General features: G+C 35.4%; 1 long non-coding RNA gene across 5 annotated transcripts in view; it reads right to left on the bottom strand.

Annotated features, from left to right (window-relative positions):
* LOC109209006 overlaps positions 1-4261 on the bottom strand; it is a 33734-nt gene extending 29473 nt beyond the window's left edge. For 3 of the 5 annotated variants that reach the window (XR_002065289.1, XR_002065292.1, XR_002065293.1), the window contains exon 1: positions 2386-4261. This is a non-coding gene — a long non-coding RNA (uncharacterized LOC109209006). The remainder of the gene's footprint in view (positions 1-2385) is intronic. The other 2 variants (XR_002065290.1, XR_002065291.1) reach the window with 2 other exon arrangements.
* Between the last annotated feature and the right edge of the window lie 7030 nt (positions 4262-11291).

The following is an 11291-nucleotide window of genomic DNA, read 5'->3' as shown; positions in this document are numbered from 1 at the left end:
GAAAAAAGAAGAGAGATTATCCCCAATTAGATAGAACAAAATCCTACAGAAGTAAAAGTATCAGTACCTATCCCTATGTTGATTAAAGAATTTCATAATGACCCGACAAAATAGAAACAAAAACCAAAAGTCACACTCTAATAACATAGGTAGCAGCAACAAAAAAGCTCACCCAAACTTCTATTAGTCTAATTTGATATTGAGCATCTTTAGTCATTGTTAATTTTAGCTACAATCTTAGACATATTTGGGTGGGACTACATATTAAAAATATCTGGCCGTACACTATATGTTGTTTATGCCAACCAAGAAAAGGTCAATAATATACTTGTAGTTCATGTTATTTAGAGAAAAAATTTAAGTACAGCTTAAGGGCTAAATACTCCTTTCACCTCTCAAGAAAGTTTATTTGGAGGACTATCTAAGTTTGCGGGTTTTATTACATATCATAGGCACCTTACTGAAGGCTGGCATATATTATGACAACATGGATAATAAATGCTAGTAGCAGCAATGGCAAATTAAATATGAACATGTTTGGAATAGTAAAAGTTTGTGGCGCTACAAGAACAACACGAAACTCACCTGTGAGAACTGAAAGATCCTGAAAGCATGTAGTTCAGGGAAATCGAAGAAAGAATAACTAAAAGTAAATCATGTTGAAGTGCATATGAATGAAGTGATAAAAATGAGATTTCCAATGACCATCCCAGAAAAACAATCGACTAAAAAACAATCAAGTGGAGAGAACAAGTAAGAGTGAACAGAGAAACGTACCTGAGAGGAAGAGAAATTTTGAGATGGCAAACTTTAGAATCTGGTAGATTGGTAGGAGAAAATTTATCAAACAAGTTACTCCCGAGGTGTAAAAATTAGGAATTCACGTGCTAAGCCTCCAATATATGCAGCCGAGTCTCGAAACATTGAATTACTCTAAAATTAGCTGATATAGACTGCTGAAACGTTAAAAATAATTTAGCCCATAGCTATTTAAGCTTTCTTCTCCCTAAATTGTTAAGCATTAATACGGTCGAAAGTTTTGAAGTACTATCATTTGCTGTCAATATTCGAATACAAATCAAAAGTGGAAACGAACTGCAGAAGCTTGCAAAATATTAGAAGTATGAAAGACAGTAAGAGAATCTAAATCAAAGTGAAAAAGGAACAAATAATTGCGCAGAAAATAGTGATGACAGGACCAAGAAAGCATGTTATAGTAAAAATAATAATGACCCGCACTAGTTAAATTAGAGTTGGGACTTCTTTACCACATTAGATAACTACTCAATGAACAATCAATTCCTGAAGTAGCTTACATAAACTGTAGACATAGAACTGGGGTTCTTAGTTGCCAAGTGTACATGGATAGGCCAAGACATGATGCCAAACTCGAGATCAAGGGATTCTTAGCTACAAAATTTGTAATTAATATTAGTTGCAACCCCACATTCTAAATCAAATAAAGAAAAATTAATGGAGCAGAGAGTAGCATATATGACCAGGTTCGAACAAAAGTTTATGTACCTTTGTGAGCTCTCCTAATCTCTGACTTCTTGAGTATTGCATACCCAAATATTATCTTAGATGTAAATGGTGGATTGGTGGGTTTATCACCTTTTCTATTAAGTTTTGTCAATCAGTATCCCATACTCTACTATCTTTCTGAGAACTAATATTTTTCCGACAATTAAAAAACAGACAGTAACTAAAAAATAAACGAAGCATTTTGCCATACTTATAGGCAAATGTGTGGGAATTATATATATTTAGGTCTCATCCAGCAACATTCAAACAAATCAGTCTAATCATACTCACCAAGTTATTCTTCAAACGGTATCAAATCAAGAATTCAAGTACACAAGCACAACATTGGACCAAATAAGCACTCAAAATGAGATGTACTCTAGTTTATCAAAATGTAACAGGAAAAGACACTTAACCACTTAAGCTTCACCAAATGTCTAGAAATAAAGATGCGCCATATTAACTCATCACCATAATAGCGTAAAAATAAATTAAAACTTCAAATTATACCAACAAGAGAAAAAGGAAAGTGTCAACAAGTTATAAATGAATCATGAACTTCTGCTCGCGATCGACCTAGAATGAAAGAAAATGTTAGTAGAGGTAAAGGCATCACATGAAGGTTAATGAAACAAAAGCCATGCATTTTTGGCATCACATAAAAGCATCGATCTAATTCCAATATAAAATTAGTATACGATCACAGAATTCGTAAATAAAATGCAAATCTCTCAACAAGAAAAGAGGAATTTCACCGAAATTTAAAGAAACCATTAGCAAGAAAAGGAATTTTTAGGAATTTCAGAAAAGCCAAATTGAAAAGTCATTAAATTGAAAGCAAAAATTTCAGAGAAACCTTACAAGTAAGTCTTTGAAAAATGGAGGTCAACAGCGGCTGCAAACCCTAAAAAAACGAAATCCCCAATTGAAACTGATAGCCACAGAACCAGACGAAGAGAAAGTTTTGAAATTTGAGAAGAGAAATTAGAAGAATTTTATCGCTTCCATCAACGATTTCCTCCGAACTCACCCCGCGTCACTCAATGAACAGAGAGGTACAAGAAGAGCCAGATCTTAGGGAAGAAGGACGAGATCTTCTTGTTGTGTGGGTAAATTTGACAGGCATATTTTAATTAGAGTATTTTAGAGCGTAACTTTTTGCCAAAAACAAATAGAGGGAAATCTGAACGGGAAATTTTAGAGGACTTTAGAGCACGTTTATGGAGGATCGCAATTGCAAATATAAACAACCACTCCCTTAAAGGGTTACATTACATGTGACTAAACGTTGCCTTAATTTAATGGATCGGCAACACGTGAAAAGCGTAGCCTTTAAAATAAAAAAGAACACTTTGTAAGCGTTGCTAGAATTCCGTGGCCAAAAGTGCTCGATAAAGGCCACCCCTTAAAAAACGTCCTGTAGATATTTTTGGCAACACTTTTCAAGCGTTGTCTAAAATTGGTGTGACCTTAGGCCATTTTTGTTGTAGTGATATTATCTCGCACTACTATAAATTATATCTTCAAAACCAGTCCTTAGACATAAACTCCTTTTCGATTATTTCCTTTATTCCCTTTCGCTATTATGCTCTCACACGATCAGTTATTATAGTTGAAGTGATGATAATTATTATTTCGTCAAATTTAAATTTCTATGGTGCATTTTCTATGCACTTGACAAGTTTCCGATAGTACTATAGTTTTATCTCCGGTGTATTTTAAGGGATAAATATTTTACAATTTCTTGTAGATGAACAAGGATTTGCTAAATTACTTCCTGAAGATCATTTTACTACCGACTTAGATCCTTCGAGAAACTACAAGAAAATAAATTTAATTCCCAGAATCAAATTATAAAAAGAATGAAGCACAGTTAAAGAATGTAATTTCTTTTCCAATAATTGAGATCACAATCGAGAAACTGTACAACTTACCCTGCGAGAAAATTTAGTGTAAGAATCTCTACTTGAAACCTGTAATGCACAATTCTTCTGAGCTTTGTTGAATTTTGATGATACCCAGAACGTAAAACTCGATTTCCATATCGAAAATCCTAATATGCTTATCAATGCCCAGCAAAGTCTCTTGCGAGGTTTATAGAAATAAAAAAAATACCTACATACAACAAGCAAATCTATACACCTGACATCGATTCAACCTTTTACTGAAAAGAAAAAAGGAGAAAAAATACACATGAAATGAATTCAACACAAACTCTTAAGAAAAAAAAGCAAAAAGAAACACGTAGACACCCAGATGGAGAAGAGAAGAGAAAGAAAAACTAACCTTTTGGGAAGAGGGGTGAATACATGGAGAAACAGAGAAAAGTCATAGAAAGTGACAAAAATATAAATCGAACACTGAAATAAATAATTCCAAACAACATGAAGGAAGAAGATCAGGTGAACTGAAAACTAACCCCTTAAGATTAACTAAATATTCAAATTCCAAGAAATTTTAATGTAAGAAATAAAGAAAGTATTCAATAATAAATTTTTGGCACCTGCAAATCAACAGTTAGAGAGTATAAATCAATCTTTTAGAACTTCCAAATACGACGATAACCAGGTTGGGAGTTCATAGCATCAGTCTATGATTTAGAAACAGAATTGGGGTTTCTTTGATTTGAAACCTTTTCAGTGAAATTTGTTGTTCCTCTTCGGGGAGGTACAAAGAAGAAACGACAAGAATGGGGGCCGTGAAGGGAAAGAGAAAGACGAAAAGATAATAGAGGGAGACATACCAAGCTGTGGAAGTACTGGAAAAACAGCTAGTCCATACATGACCACACTAGTTCACACAAATTCACACATGTCCACACCTCACTCTTTTCTAACTATATGTATGAAAACATTAAATTAATGTAAACCAATCTAAACAAATGTGGACAAATGGAAACAAGTTTATTACTATTTTTAACATCCCCCTTAAACTTGTTTCATTACTCCAAGCGCCATCCTTAACTTTTGAAAAGCGTCAATCTTCAAAGGCTTGGTGAAAATATCCGCAATTCGATCTCCAGACTTCACATGCTCAAGCTCCACAACTTTATTAGATATGCAATCTCTAATAAAATGATATCTCGTATCGATGTGCTTGCTTCTTTCATGAAATACCGGGTTCTTGGCTAAATATATTGCCGATTTGTTGTCAACAAAAATCTTTGTAGCATCCTTCTGTGGTTGCTGAAGTTCTTCCAACAAGCTCCTTAGCCAAATTGCATGGCAAACACACGAACAAGCTGCTACATACTCCGCTTCACAAGTTGACAAAGTCACAATTGGTTGCTTCTTAGAATTCCATGTAAATGCGGAATTTCTAAAAAAGAAAACAAACCCAGTAGTACTTTTCCGATCATCAATATCACCAGCCCAGTCACTATCACAATATCCCACGAACTTGGATTCTTTAGAAGATGAATAAAGAATTCCATAATCAAGCGTATCTTTGATGTACCGAAGTATTCTTTTGGCTACCTTTAAGTGCGAGGTAGTAGGACTTTCCATAAAGCGACTCAGGAGTCCAACTCCAAAAAGAATATCCGGCCTTGTACATGACAAATACCTTAAGCTTCCAATAAGACTCTTGGAAAATGTGGGATTGACTCTATCTCCATCTCCATGCTTGGATATTTTAACTCCACATTCAACGGGGGTGCTTACGGGATTGCAATTCTCCATCTCAAATTCTTGAGAATTTCCTTTGCATACTCTCCTTGAGAAATAAAAATGACATCCTTCCTCTGTGCTACTTGAATTCCAAGATAGTAGGACATTAGGCCAATGTCCGTCATCACAAATTCTCTAGCCATTGCTTTCTTGAATTCTTCAAACATCTTTGGATTATTTCCAAGTCATCTACATACAAGCAAACAAGTAAGATGCCACCATTTTCAGCAATCTTTACATAGAGGGCATGTTTATGTGGAAACTTAGAAAAACCATTTGCTTGGATATATTTGTCAATTCTACTATTCCAAGCTCGCGGGGCTTGCTTCAACCCATATAAAGCCTTCTCTAATTTCAAGACTTTATCTTCTTGTCCTTCAACCTTATATCCCGAAGGTTGATCAATATAGACCTCTTCCTCCAATAGGCCATTCAAGAAAGCCGACTTCACATCAATTTGATGGATTTACCATTGATTTTGTGCCGCCAAAGCAATGACAAAGCAAATTGTTTCCAAACGAGAAACCGGCGCAAATACTTCATCGTAGTCAATACCAGCCTTTTGCTTGTAGCCTTTAGCTACCAATCTCGCTTTGTACCTTTCTATTTCTCCCTTGGAATTCTTCTTTAGCTTGTACACCCATTTGACTCTAATGGTGCTTTTGCCTTTTGGAAGTGTGACCAACTCCCATGTATCATTCTTTTTTATAGCTTTGGTTTCTTCATCCATTGCATCCCTCCATTGGAATTTTGGCAAGCATCTTCAAAGCTTAGAGGCCCACTGTCCACCAGCAAATAAAAATGAGTAAAATCATACAAGTCATTTCTTACCACTTCCGTATTTTCATACAAGTCAGAGAGACTTCTACTCTTGTGAGGTGCTTCACTTGAACTTGAGCTTGATCCCCCAACTTCTTGAACTTGTGGTGGAGGTGTTGAAGGTGGTGTGATAGCCTGCTCCCCATCTTCTTCTTCATCATCTTCAAAGAATGGACTAAAAGAGTAATCTTGCTCTTTAGATTTCCACTCCCAAGCATTATCTTCATCAAACTCAACATCTCTACTTATGGTGACCTTGCCATTTTTGGGGTTATATAATTTATAAGCTTTAGAACTTTGATCATAGCCACTGAAGACATACCTCTCACTTTTGTCATCAAGCTTAGACCTCTTCTCATCTGACACATGTGCATATGCGATGCTCCCGAAAACTCGCAAATGAGTAACTTTTGGCTTGAAATCACTCCATGCCTCTTGTGGTGTTTTTCCACGAACACTTTTGGTGTGACACCGATTTGATAAGTACAACGCACAAGCAACAGCTCTTTTGGCATATTTTTGCTCTTCAACATACTCCTCGCCATGTTGAGAATAGTTCGATTCCTTCTCTCCACGACGCCATTTTGCTGTGGTGATCTCGGAATTGTCAAGTAATGACGAATTTCATGTTTCTCACATAAAATCTTGAATTCATTTGAAGTGAATTCTCCACCATTATCGGACCTAAGTGACTTAATTTGATAGCCACTTTGCTTCTCCACCATGCTCTTAAACTTTTTGAAGGTTTCAAACACCTCCGATTTTGCCTTCAAAAAATAAACCCAAGTTTTTCGAGAAAAATCAGCAATGAAAAGTAAAAAATAATTATTTTTACCTAGTGAAGATGGCTTGATAGGTCCGCACACATCCATGTGAATTAACTCGAGAGGGCATCTTGCTCTTGTTAAAGACTCTTTAGGAAATCTTTTCCTTGCTTGCTTTCCAAAGTGACATCCTTCACAAAGTTGGTTGGGATGATCAATTGTTGGCAATCCATTCACCATGCTTTCCTTCTTCATCAACCTTAGGCTATCAAAATTCAAGTGACCAAATCGCATATGCAAAAGCCAAGATGAATCTTCATGAAAGCAAGCACCTCGGAACATCATTTTGAAGATATAATATGAACATTTTATTATTAACCATAGGTACTTTGGCTAACAATCTTCCCCTTTCATCTCTCATATACAACTTTTTGTCTTTCAAATGAATGTCATAATTTTTCTCCAAAAGTTGTCCCAAACTTAAAATATTACTTCTCATCTCCTGCACATACAAAACATTGGAGATTACTTGATGACTTCCATCTTTTAAGCGAATTAAAATCGTATCTTTTCCTTTGATTTGAACTCGCGAAAAGTCTTCAAAAGTGATTGGGCCACCATTCAGCTCCTTAAGCTCCACAAATAAATTTTTCTTTCCACAAATATGACTACTTGCACCGGAGTCAAGGTACCATTTGTTCTTTTCCACACTTTCTTTTCCTTTGCATGCTAGAAGTAGAGTGGCATCTTCATCTTCATTTTTGCTCTCCACAAAGTTGTTTTTCTCCTCCGAATTATCTTTACATCCCCAGGAAATGTCCAAATTTATGACAAGTATAACATTCAACATTCGATTTGTCATACCTTCCTTGATTTTGTCTCCATCCTTTGCCTCTTCCACGACCTCTTCTTTGACTATATTCTTGGCTTTTATTGTCTCTATTTGGTGGTTGACTACCACCTCTTCCTCCTCTGCCACGATTTCTTCCATTTCCACGACCTCTTTGCTGCGAACCATGCCTTTCATCCCTCTCCTTGAAGGAAAGTTTTGCTTGCAACGCCTTTTCAATCGATTCTTCTTTTGGTTTCTTCAATTTTTCTTCATGGGCTTGCAAAGAGCTTGAAAGTTCATCTATGGTCATGGTTTCCATGTCTTTGGACTCTTCAATAGCAACAACAATATAATTAGATTTTGAATCTAGGGATCGTAGTATTTTTACAACGACCCTATCATCCTTCAACTCTTCACCATAGCTTTTCATTTGATTGACAATAGCCAAAACTCTTGAAATGTAATCTGAAATAGATTCATTTTCTTTCATATGCAATGATTCAAACTCTCCTCTTAAGGTCTGGAGACGAACCTTTTTCACTTTGTCCAAACCTTTAAAGGAAGTTTGAAGAATGTCTCATGCTTGCTTGGAGGTTGTCACATTTGCAACATTCTCGAACATCATGTCATCCAAACCTTGATGGATGAGAGTGAGTGCCTTTTGATCTTACTTATTTGTGGCCGGGACATCTTACGCTTCATCAACTGCAGACTCTACCGGTTCCCAAACATCATAGGCACCAAGCAAGGCCTTCATTCGAATACACCAATTCCCATAGTTCTCTTTTGTGAGCATAGGAACTTGGAATGGTGTTCCATTAGTGTTTGTCATCTTTTTTCCAAGTTTGGTTGTCTCTCAATACACCGGCTCTGATACCAAATGTTAGAAATTTTTGGGAGAGCAAGACAACTAACCAAACACTCAAAACTCACTATTAGAGAGGTGGAGGAAAGGATGATTTCTATTCAACTTCACTTGCACCAAATGGCTAGCATACATGGGTATTTATAGTAGAACTCCTACATGTATCTAGCCTAAACTTCATGTGTACATATTAATAAATAGAATTAAATGTTCAAACACAACATAGACCACTATGTTGTTTTAATAAATAGTACATATTGTAAAAGGTTGTGAAGAAGTGGGTGTTAGGTCATCTTACTACCTAACCTCAAGCAAATTATTCGGTTATAATATCTTTCAACTTAGCTAATTATACCATTAGAAACAGTTATCTTAAGCATCATTTGGAGCTTAAAATGACCTTATGTCGAAAGAAATTATTTAATTTGACACAAACACAATTATATGTATATAATACTATACACCTAAACAAAAAAATGTTATACAATCAATGCATTTACACTACAACTCATAAGTGGTATCTTTCTCATATAATCGCATATAGATCGTAGCTAGAAACCCAAAAGTATACTGCTGCACACGAAGGGAAAGACAAATCCAGGGGAAAGACAAATCCAGGGGAAAGAAACAGAATAAGTAGATAAAAACTGAAATCTTGTCAAGGATGACAGTAATTCAAATAAGAAGTTCCTTTTCAATATACATATTCATTTGTGCGTCAGAGTCCGATCATCTGAATTTGAGCTTTGTTTTTCTATAACTTTGCGCAACATTCTTTTTCCTTTTTTTGGTTGAATGAGATGTAGGACTCTATTTTGAATATTCATACTTTACCTTTAATTAAAACATAGAAGTTATACTCCAACTAAGACACTACTTCGTGAAAAACTCTTTGTTCGTTGTATAGCCATTAATTACTTGCACCTTGTTAGGAATGGCCACTTATTTCTTCTTTTTTTTTCTGAGCATATCTTTGCTAGAAAATAGTTGAAATCAACTCATACATATCTATTGTCAATCTAAGGAGACTAGGTGTTTATTTGTACCGCTTTCCCTTTTGTACAGATATTAGCATTGAAACTAACAAATCTATATACATTAATCTCTTACATTGAAAGTTTATTATAAGATTTATAATTAACTATAGCATGCTCTGAACAGTTGGATGACAATACTAGGGTTGTCCCAGAAATGATCAGAAATCTATTTATTATCAAAATGATACCAGCGAGGAGTTAAATAGGCCGGTGGCCGCTACACTTTCAGTAGTAAAAGGATTTGCGCAGCTATTGCTTTCTCATGACGAGGTAAATTTGAGGCTATTCTATTTTTTTTTTTTGGTTTAATGTGATTTTGGCAGATTACTATAGCTTTCGCTTTTTGTACCTAAAGACTTATGCGCTTTTTTTTTTAGCATATTAGTGTTCAGGCATTTGGAACAACATTTGACAAAAGCAGATAATATGCTCACTTTTTTTATTAGGTCTTAGAAGTTGTCAGATTTGAAGTGCAAAATCTTAGGCTTGAAACCTCTATTTCTTTTCCAAATAGCAGTTAGTCTCTTGACCCTATTACCAGTGATATAATCTTGGTTTTAATTTTTCTAAATGTGTGATAATTAGTGTCAACAGTAATAAAGGACAAACGAAGTTAGCAGAAAGGGCTGGGGAACTGGAAGTAGGCTGCATTACTAATGCCGAGAGAATCTGTTGAAACTAATAAAAGGATAGCGATTTTTTGGAGATTATGAGAAATATTCCTCCGACATATATGTTGACTAATGCTAAATAGTCAAGATAGATCTTAGCTTTTTTGCGAATTATGTTATAGGAATTAACAATTAACACAACTTTTGCCAGGGGTCATACGTATTAAAATATTTGTACCTCTTTTTCTGAATAACTAATATATATCCTACTCAAGTATGAGATTTGACTGGTGGAGAAGTTAAGTGAAATAGTATGTTTGATGCAAATTTTAACAAGGTATCTGATCACTCCCAACTATGCCTTGTAAAAAGGACTAAGCGGTCGTTGCAAATATAATCTGATTTACAAGTCCGGAGTCGAATCCCACAGAAAACTAAGGCTTAGCTACAGTTGTCCAATATCCTAAGAAACACAAGTCCAAACAATTTCCTAATTATAAAGATTATAATATTTATTTTTATCTAATTAACTTACAAATACTAGAAAGCAATAAAACTATCAATTACCAAGAATAAGGATTGGAGACAAGATTAAGGAAGTCTAGAGTTATGATTTCCTCTATTGTCGGAATCCTTTCCGCTACGTTTCCTATAAATTTGTCTAAGTTTTCTCTACCGATCATGAGGGCTCTGAGTGTTGTAATTCTCTCCCGAGAAATTACCACAATCTACTAGACATATTCTCCCGAGTTACGCTAGCTGGCATTAAGTACGACTCACTCTGATCACACCAAGGTTTCGTTATCCCTTATCCCACCTTTAAACCTCCGTATTGATCTCTCATATACGTTAGGAGTGATTTTGTTCTACCTAAATATTCACTCTCTCCCGAGTAGGCACGGGCGATTGAGAGCTCTTCAACCAACCACAATATAAACGTAGTTGAACAAATAGAGAAAAAGCTACAACAAATCTATATTAACGTAACAGTAAAATCATCCTCCAATAGGTTCCATCAAAACCCTAGATAACAAATTAGCTATTCATAATAGTATGCAAAAGTACAATACTAGAATTCATAACCAATAATGGAAAATAGGAAGAAGGAAGTGAAAAACTCGAAGAAGAATTCTCCGCCTTTCTATTAGTGTGTTCTTGCCTCCTTAGGTCA

Source organism: Nicotiana attenuata, unplaced genomic scaffold (assembly GCF_001879085.1).
Source record: "Nicotiana attenuata strain UT unplaced genomic scaffold, NIATTr2, whole genome shotgun sequence".
NCBI classification, from domain to species: domain Eukaryota; kingdom Viridiplantae; phylum Streptophyta; class Magnoliopsida; order Solanales; family Solanaceae; genus Nicotiana; species Nicotiana attenuata.
This window is presented reverse-complemented; position numbering and strand designations above follow the sequence as displayed.